General features: G+C 33.8%; 1 pseudogene across 1 annotated transcript in view; it reads right to left on the bottom strand.

The window, feature by feature from the left end:
• Positions 1-9,349, bottom strand: part of LOC308654667 (UDP-glucuronosyltransferase 2B31-like) — a 101,253-nt pseudogene extending 91,904 nt beyond the window's left edge. Inside the window, exons 1-2 of the transcript in view lie at positions 8,599-9,349; positions 5,744-5,892 (exon numbers count right to left, since the gene is read on the bottom strand). The product of the transcript in view is annotated as a UDP-glucuronosyltransferase 2B31-like (transcript). The remainder of the gene's footprint in view (positions 1-5,743; positions 5,893-8,598) is intronic.
• Positions 9,350-9,857: the final 508 nt, after the last annotated feature.

The raw sequence follows: 9,857 nt of genomic DNA on the forward strand, positions 1-9,857 counted from the left end.
AAAACCTATATTCCTATAAAATTGAGGATAGTGAGGACATCGAGAAATTTCTTAAGACATATGATTTGCCCAAACTGAGTCAGGAGGATACACACAATTTGAACAGACCAATATCAATGGATGAAATTGAAGAAGCCATCAAAAGACTACCAACCAAGAAAAGCCCAGGACCGGATGGGTATACAGCGGAGTTTTACAAAACCTTTAAAGAAGAATTAATACCAATACTTTTCAAGTTATTCCAGGAAATAGAAAAAGAGGGAGCTCTTCCAAACTCATTCTATGAGGCAAACATCACCCTGATTCCGAAACCAGACAAGGACACCTCAAAGAAAGAAAACTACAGACCAATATCTCTGATGAACCTAGATGCAAAAATCCTCAATAAAATAATGGCAAATCGGATACAAAGACACATTAAAAAAATTGTGCACCATGATCAAGTAGGATTCATCCCTGGGATGCAAGGATGGTTCAATATACGGAAATCAATAAATGTTATCCACCATATAAATAGACTTAAAGATAAGAACCATATGATCATCTCAATAGATGCAGAAAAAGCATTTGACAAAGTACAGCATCCCTTTATGTTCAAAACATTAGAAAAAATAGGGATAACGGGAACTTACCTCAACATTGTTAAAGCTATCTATGCTAAGCCTCAGGCTAGCATCATTCTGAATGGAGAAAAATTGAAGGCATTCCCTCTAAAATCTGGAACAAGACAAGGATGCCCGCTCTCACCACTTCTGTTCAACATAGTTCTAGAAACACTGGCCAGAGCAATTAGACAGACGAAAGAAATTAAAGGCATAAAAATTGGAAAAGAAGAACTTAAATTATCACTATTTGCAGATGACATGATTCTATACCTAGAAGACCCAAAAGGGTCTACAAAAAAACTACTAGAACTAATAAAGGAATTCAGCAAAGTGGCAGGATATAAAATCAACACACATAAATCAAAGGCATTTCTGTATATCAGCGACAAAACGTCTGAAACGGAAATGAGGAAAAACACCCCATTCACAATATCCTCAAAAAAAAATAAAATACTTGGGAATCAACCTAACAAAAGAGGTGAAAGACCTATACAATGAAAACTACAGAACCCTAAAGAAAGAAATAGAAGAGGATCTTAGAAGATGGAAAAATATACCCTGTTCATGGATAGGCAGAACTAACATCATCAAAATGGCGATATTACCAAAAGTTCTCTATAGGTTCAATGCAATGCCAATCAAAATCCCAATGGCACTTCTTGTAGAAATAGATAAAGCAATCATGAAATTCATATGGAAAAATAAAAGACCCAGAATAGCAAAAGCAATACTAAGCAGGAAGAGTGAATCAGGCGGTATTGCAATACCAGACTTCAAACTATATTACAGAGCAATAGTAACAAAAACAGCATGGTACTGGTACCAAAACCGGCGGGTGGACCAATGGTACAGAATAGAGGACACAGAGACTAACCCACAAAGTTACAACTACCTTATATTTGATAAAGGGGCTAAAAGCAAGCAATGGAGGAAGGATAGCATCTTCAACAAATGGTGTTGGGAAAACTGGAAATTCATATGCAACAAAATGAAACTAAACCCTCTCCTCTCACCATGTACAAAAGTTAACTCAAAATGGATCAAAGACCTTGATATCAAAACAGAGACTCTGCGTCTGATAGAAGAAAAAGTTGGCTCCGATCTACATATTGTAGGGTCAGGCCCCAAATTCCTTAATAGGACACCCATAGCACAAGAGTTAATAACAAGAATCAACAATTGGGACTTACTTAAACTAAAAAGTTTTTTCTCAGCAAGAGAAACAATAAGAGAGGTAAATAGGGAGCCTACATCCTGGGAACAAATTTTTACTCCTCACACTTCAGATAGAGCCCTAATATCCAGAGTATACAAAGAACTCAAAAAATTAGACAACAAGATAACAAATAACCCAATCAACAAATGGGCCAAGGACCTGAACAGACACTTCTCAGAGGAGGACATACAATCAATCAATAAGTACATGAAAAAATGCTCACCATCGCTAGCAGTCAGAGAAATGCAAATCAAAACCACCCTAAGATACCATCTCACTCCAGTAAGATTGGCAGCCATTATGAAGTCAAACAACAACAAATGCTGGAGAGGATGTGGGGAAAAGGGTACTCTTGTACATTGCTGGTGGGACTGCAAATTGGTTCGGCCACTTTGGAAAGCAGTATGGAGATTCCTGGGAAAGCTGGGAATGGAACCACCATTTGACCCTGCTATTGCCCTTCTTGGACTATTCCCTGAAGACCTAAAAGGAGCGTACTACAGGGATACTGCCACATCAATGTTCATAGCAGCACAATTCACAATAGCTAGACTGTGGAAACAACCCAGATGCCCTTCAATGGATGAATGGATTAAAAAAATATGGCATCTATACACCATGGAGTATTACGCAGCACTAAAAAATGTCAAAATCATGGAATTCGCAGGGAAATGGATGGCACTAGAGCAGATTATGCTTAGTGAAGCTAGCCAATCCCTAAAAAACAAATACAAAATGACTTCTTTGATATAATGAGAGCAATTAAGATTAGAGAAGGGAGGAAGAGCAGGAAGAAAAGACTAGCAATAAACAGAGACATGAAGGGGGAGGGAAAGGGAAAGAAAATGGGAATTACATGGAAATGGAGGGAGAGCCGCATTGTTATACAAAAATACATATAAGAGGCTGTGAGGGGAATGGGAAAATAAATAAGGAGAGAAATAAATTACAGTGGATGGGGTAGATAGAGAGGATGGGAGGCGAGGGGAGGGGAGGGGGGATAGTATAGGATAGGAAAGGTAGCAGAATACAACAGTTACTAATATGGCATTTTGTAAAAATGGGGATATGTAACTGATATGAGTTTGAAATCTGCGTTGGGGGTAAAAATCGGAGCTCATAACTCACTCAAAGCTTATGTAAGAAATATGCTATGTCAAGAGCTTTGTAATGTTTTGAACAACCAATAAAAAAAATAATCAATAAAAAATTAAAAAAAAAAAAGAATAACTCATTTCAGTGTTTTGAAATTTCAGAAAAAAAAACATGCTTCCTGAAATTGTCCTGGAATTATCCTAACAGGTGGTTTCTGATCCTTTGCCTTATATATTCTATACAAGAATAATTGTACCCTGTTCTATAAAGTCCCTCATTCAAAAATGAAATAGAGATCCAAAAGTTTTTTGAAATCTTGTCAATTTCCACACTTTCCTTATTGTTTCTGTTTTCAAGTCACTGTTTTCTGTTTTCATCTGTGAAATGATATTCACATTCTCAAAAACCACATAGTATATTTCATTTTCTAATTACTGGTTAGGCTTTGTTTGAAAAAAAACATCTTAAGCAACAACATGAAATAACTTCATATTTGTTACAGGTCCCATATTGTCTTCAGCATTGTTTAAAATTATAATTTTAACTTGATTATGTCTTCTTCATGATGAATGCATTACTCCTGTGACTCACGCATACATCCAGATAGTTCCTGTGTTCAGATGACTTTTAGTAATGTAGCCAATTTTATTTGCTATTTATTCTCACTGATCCTCTGCTTAAATACTTATTCATCCCTTTTATGGGAAATATGCCTTTTTATTTTATTTATTTATTTATTCATTCATTCTTTTTTTTAAATTTTGTGCACACTTATATGATTAACTGAAATATCCTAAGAGTACAGATTAACCACTGAGAAGACTAGTCCTTCTCATTCTACAACAACCTTTAAAATTAAATTTTAAAATTTCATCATAAAAATTGGAATAGTATAATAAACAGAAATTATGTTACCAATAAACTACTTGTTGTTTAAAATTTCAATTTACTTAACTTATGTGTGTTTTAAGGGCTACAGATAGAGATTAGTGTTCCAGCATTTGCTTAGTAATTAAGAGGACCTGGGATCTATACTTAGATAACAAATACATATAAATTTGCATGTTTTTGTTTTCTATTCTTACAACTAAGTGCATATATATAGCACATATTTATAGATATTTAGGCACATATTATATATGCCTATTCATCCTCCAAGAAAATAACAATCTTATTTAATGTATATCCCTCATTTTCCAAATATATTTGCAAAATGGCTGAAAATAAAGTGGGGTATTCTTGTATAAAATGATTGTAATTGTATAACATGAAAAAGTATATATTTTACATCATTCCTTCATGTTGTATATCTAAATGATTTCCAATGTTTTTATAAATAAATGCTATCAATATGATTACAGCATAACATTTTTGTCCGTGTAATTTCCAAAGTGGTGAAGCAAATAGAGCAAGGCATTTTATTTTTGTGTGATACTTTGTAAAATTTTTACTTTCCCATAATAGTGGTACATGTTTTGGAGATTTGTGTGATAATTCAACACATGTATATAAAGCTAAATGATCAAATCAAAGTAATTAACACCTGTGCCATCTTAAGCATTTTTCAATTGTTTTCTGCTGGGAACATTTCAAACCCTTTCTTCTAGCTATTTAAACCATTCAAAAATTTAGAAAATGTGCATTTTTTATGAATTTTGCTATATTTTCTAAATATATGGAAATTTCTGAGAATCTAATGGTGTGTGGTGCGAAAGCACATTGGAGCTCTAAGAATTCATAAAGATCTGACAATCAGTGATGTGGATTTGAATCTTATTTATGAAACTTCATTACCACACCAGCCTTTCTTAAATACTAGGATTAGTCTGCCAATCATCCTCTTTCTTGTCCTCTTTTATCTGTTATCTTAACTTTTCTATTGACACTGTCATTATCCCTTTATCTAAATGGAGAAATATTTTACCCAAGTGTTTGGCAGTTCAGACTGTTTGTTTTACTGTTTGTGGAATGAGGGGTGATCCTATTGGATTTAAAACTTTGAATAAGATCACATTTTATGCTGCTACTGAAGATGTAGCCAAAAAGTCTCTTAAATGATCACATAATGAAGTAGTAAAAAATGCTTGCTTTCCAACTCTGTTATAAAGGTGTGATATTCATTAAAATACATTATTTTTTTGCTTCATTTTAAGATATATAATTCTATAAAATTATAGATCTGTTCATAATTATAAACTCAGGGCAGCCTACAAATTCAAGTGTTACAAATTAATAAGTATTCATTAAAAATCCACAATTTGCACTCTTTGTTACCTGAGCAATATGTATTTTTTCTAATCTTGTTGTTCAGCAGTTAAGCTATGGAGACACATGATCTCTCAGGGAGTATTCTTGAGGCCCCCTATAGACTTGGGGTAGACAAGAAACGCTTCTGGTCTTTCCTTATCATAACATTCCCCACACAATTTCTCTTTCTTGTGCACAGTCTACACTTCAATGCGGAATGGAAGGTGTTTGTGACAGAGACTGTGCTATTTTGTTTCTTCGCATATTCAGCACTTTCCTATGGTACATGCTAGTCCCTTCTCAATATTCTTTGAGAGAATGACTGCTATTTTTTTATGTGTTGAATAATGAATTTCTACATTTAACTCACCCTATCCTTGAAAGATCTTCTTCTTCTGAAATAAAGATAAAATTCACATATTTGTGAAGGTATAGATGTGAAAGATTTCAATATATAGGTCTCTTTGCACCATTTTCTGTAATTCTGTAAATGTGATTAAGCATTCTGAATGAGGAAGAGAGAATAATTCCTGGTGAAAATGAAAGGATGACAGAACCAACTAAATAGAAACAAGTTTACCTTAGGCAGAGGTTTGGTTGGTCTGCAGTGGAGTCCTCCAACAATATCTACATTTGGTAGGATTGGGTGAGGAAATTCCAAATCCCAGTAGGTGTGAATAAGCCAGATATCTGCTTTGGACATTGTCTCTGTCAATATAGTTGGTCGTCCTGAGCAGAAAATAGAAGATTAAACCTATAGAACATTGGGAAGTTGTTGTGCAGATAAGAATATGCCTGGTGTTGGAAAGAACTTTCAATAATGAAGAAATGTATGTTTAAAAGTGTGTGTAGTTTTGCACCTCAGATGAAGCACTAATCTCTAGGAGATATAAAGAGCTCAAAAACCTGAAAACTAAAAAAACCCAAATAAATGTGCTAAGGAACTGAAGAGACACTTCACAGAAGAAGAAATACAATTGCTCAACAAACATATGAAAAAATGTTCATCATCTTTATCTATTAGAGAAGTGCAAATCAAGACTACTCTAACATTTCATCTCACCCCAGTCAGAATGGTGATTATCAAGAATATAAGCAACAATAAATGTTGTTGAGAATGTGGGGGGAAATGTACCCCATTTATTGCTGGTGAAACTACAAATTGGTGCAAACTTTATGAAAAGGAATATGATGATTCCTCAGAAATTTTGGGATGAAACCACCATTTGACTCAGTTATCCCACTCCTCAGTTTATACCCAAAAATCTTATAATCAGCATACTACAATGATGCAGTCACATCAATGTTCATAGCCACTCAACTCACAATAGCTAAACTATGGAACCAATAGATAAATGAATAAAGAAAATAATGTACATATATACATGGAATATTAATCAGTCTTCTTTTTAAAGAGAGAGAGACAGAGAGAGAGACAGACAGAGAGAGAGAGAGAGAGAGAGAGAGAGAGAGAGAGAGAGAATTTTAATATTTATTTTTTAGTTTTCGGCGGACACAACATCTTTGTTTGTATGTGGTGCTGAGGATCGAACTCGGGCTGCATGCATGCCAGGCGAGCGCGCTACTGCTTGAGCCACATCTCCAGCCCCGTAATCAATCTTAAGGAAGAATAAAATTATGGCATTTTCAAGTAAATTGATGGTTGCTAAGGGAAATAAGTCAAACTCAAAAAAACAAATGCCAAATGTTTTTTCTGATATGCAGATACTAATCCTCAATGGTGGGAAGGGAAGAATGAAGGAACTTTGTATTGTTCAGAGAGGTGTGATGGAGAGCAGTGGATATAGTGGTGGGAAAGTTGATGGAATAAGACAGACATTATGTGTCCGCCGAGAACTAAAAAATAAATATTAAAAATTCTCTCTCTCTCTCTCTCTCTTTTCTCTCTCACTCTCTCTTTAAAAAAAAAGACAGACATTATTACCCTGTGTACATGTATTATTACAGTATTGGTGTGACTCTGAATCATATTCGGCTAGAGAAAGAAATTGTGCTCCATTTGTGTAGAATACATCCAAATGCATTCTTTTCAAAAGATGTGTGTAGTTTGATAAAGCTACTATGTGTACATGGAAAATATACATACATATTCTATATTTATTATATATATGATGCTCATAATTATATATTTTTTCATATATATGTATATAAATGTACAGATATATCATATATATGAGCTTTTGGAATAGACATTATCTGTAATCTCTTTATTCTTTACAAGGTTAATTGCACCAAAATAAGCTAGCCAGTATAGATGCAAATATTTAGTTTTTTACCTAAAGTTGAAAAAGTAACACAAATGTAAGCAAACATTAAAGTTACATGATCCATTATTCATACCATGCTAATAAAAGAACATTTCAGCATTCTTTCATCTAGTTTGTATAATTTAGAGAAAACTCTGACCCTTGTTCTGAAAGTGAACTAAAAGGAGTTTAAATATGACTCTGTTGTTTGTGCCTAATACTGCTTTGGGTTCATGTTAGGAGCTTGCAAATATTTATTATACAAAAAATATTTTGAAAAAAGTGCTGGAAATTGTGACAATATAAAATAATATTTTTTGGTTTAGTTTTAATTTTCATCCTTTTTTTTTCTTTGACAGATATTTTAAAACACAGGACTAACAATCTACATTTTTTGTGTGCTTTAACATTATAGGCCTTAAAGAGCATGAATTTCAAACACTTAGTGAAGGAATTTGGAAGTGCTAAAAAACACCATTAAGAGCCTCCTGGTATGGGATGGAAACAATGTCACACAATGGAGGAGGAATTTATTAGGCAAACTGACAAAAGAGTTTCTAAATAAAGAATCTTGGGGCTGGAGATGTGGCTCAAGCGGTAGGGAGCTCGCCTGGCATGTGTGCGGCCCAGGTTCATTCCTCAGCACCACATACAAACAAAGATGTTGTGTCCGCAGCAGGACATACAACAAAGATGTTGTGTCCGCCGAATACTAAAAAATAAAGATTAAAAAACTTCTCTCTCTCTCTCTCTCTCTCTCTCTCTCTCTCTCTCTCTCTCTTTAAAAAAAAAAGAATCTAATTGAACTAAAGGAAAACAATTTTCTTAGGCTACATGGATCATTGTAATAGAAATATGAGTGTAAGTCCTCAATCTCTGTGTCTAGGTTCTTCAAGACAGTAAAGACTAAAATTAGTTTTCAAAGATAAATAAAATGATTAGTGCAATGGTAAATGGTATGCAGTTGCCTAGAGAAGTCCTCTGGACTCTATGTGGTGGGTATATGATTTTCTAGTGTGTTTTATACAGAAGTTTCTGACACTTCAATGATAGATGATTATATTTTATTACATGAAACTACTAACATTTTTTTCTGATTTTTTATTGTTATAAGTTCACCTTTATAAAGGTCTAGAAAAGTTAGGACCTTATACTACAAGTCACTTACCTAGCATTTCATATAAAACTGATTCCATCTCTTCAAATTAAATGATTCAAACCAAAAATCAAAATAATGCATGCACAGCATATATATATATATAAACAAATATATATATATATAAAACCAATTCATTGAATGTCATTTCATCACTTAATCCTGAAAATATAACAGGCACATAGGAAGAAGGAAAGAGAAGTCCCCCAATACCCTTTTCCACTATGTAACCAGGAGAGAAGTGAAGAATGTACACAAATGGTTTTTGAAGAATTTCCGCCAGCAGCTCACCACAGGGACAAATGGCATTTGAAAGAATGACATCAAACCTTGACTCTTGTAATTTTCCTTAGAGTTTCTTGTTCAAAACTGCATCTCTACATACGTTCTCTACATAATCAGAAAATTGATTCAAAATTTCATGAAATATTGAATAATATTTCCAAAATGTTTTTTTATTGCATCTCATTAATCAATGCACTTAGTGATTGAGAAGAAAAAGTCTCTATATCTTCTCTTTACAATGATGAAGGATAGCTCTCAAATTTAATTGCAGATGATTTGTCACTATCCACAAAAATGAAATCTGAAGGTTGCAAAACAGTCACCTCATGCCCCGTCTGTGTAAGCTCCTCCAGTATTATCTTTATATTGATCCAATGATTGTATTCCATTGCCCACACCAGCACCTTTCCACAACTTCCAGAACCAATGTGACTATCAGCAGTAACAGGAGCAGAACTGCAGTCATTTTCATAGACATCCTGGTGAAATGCAGGCTTCCTTTCACATTGAATTCCCTCTATTCTTGTTGCTATCTGAGAAAAAATATTATTTGTTTAAAAGGTAACTTGTACCCATGAAAGTAAATACACAAGTGAACATTAAGAATATCTGGATTCCAAGTTGAAAAATCAAAGGTTAGATGACTTCATGCTTGTGTATTTTAATGACTCTTTAATGATACAAATGCATTCCTACAGTTAAGAATTTATGATCCTGCATGTATGATCACCTCTCTTATGCTCAGATTTTTAGAATATGGAAGGAACAATGGCTAGTGAGGTGATCTTGCTTATAGATTTCTTGACTGCAAGTAAACTAAATATACAGTTGAAACAATATTTCTTAGGTATCATTTAAAATATATTTGCAGTAATGTAATTGCATGTAATTCATATAGTATACAAACCACCATTTTAAGTGTATATATAAGTTGTTCAATCTCAGAAAAGAATCTCAGAATTGGAAACCTCAGTTAATATTCAATA

This window comes from Spermophilus citellus (assembly GCF_964194105.1).
Source record: "Spermophilus citellus genome assembly, chromosome: 8".
NCBI classification, from domain to species: Eukaryota; Metazoa; Chordata; class Mammalia; order Rodentia; family Sciuridae; genus Spermophilus; species Spermophilus citellus.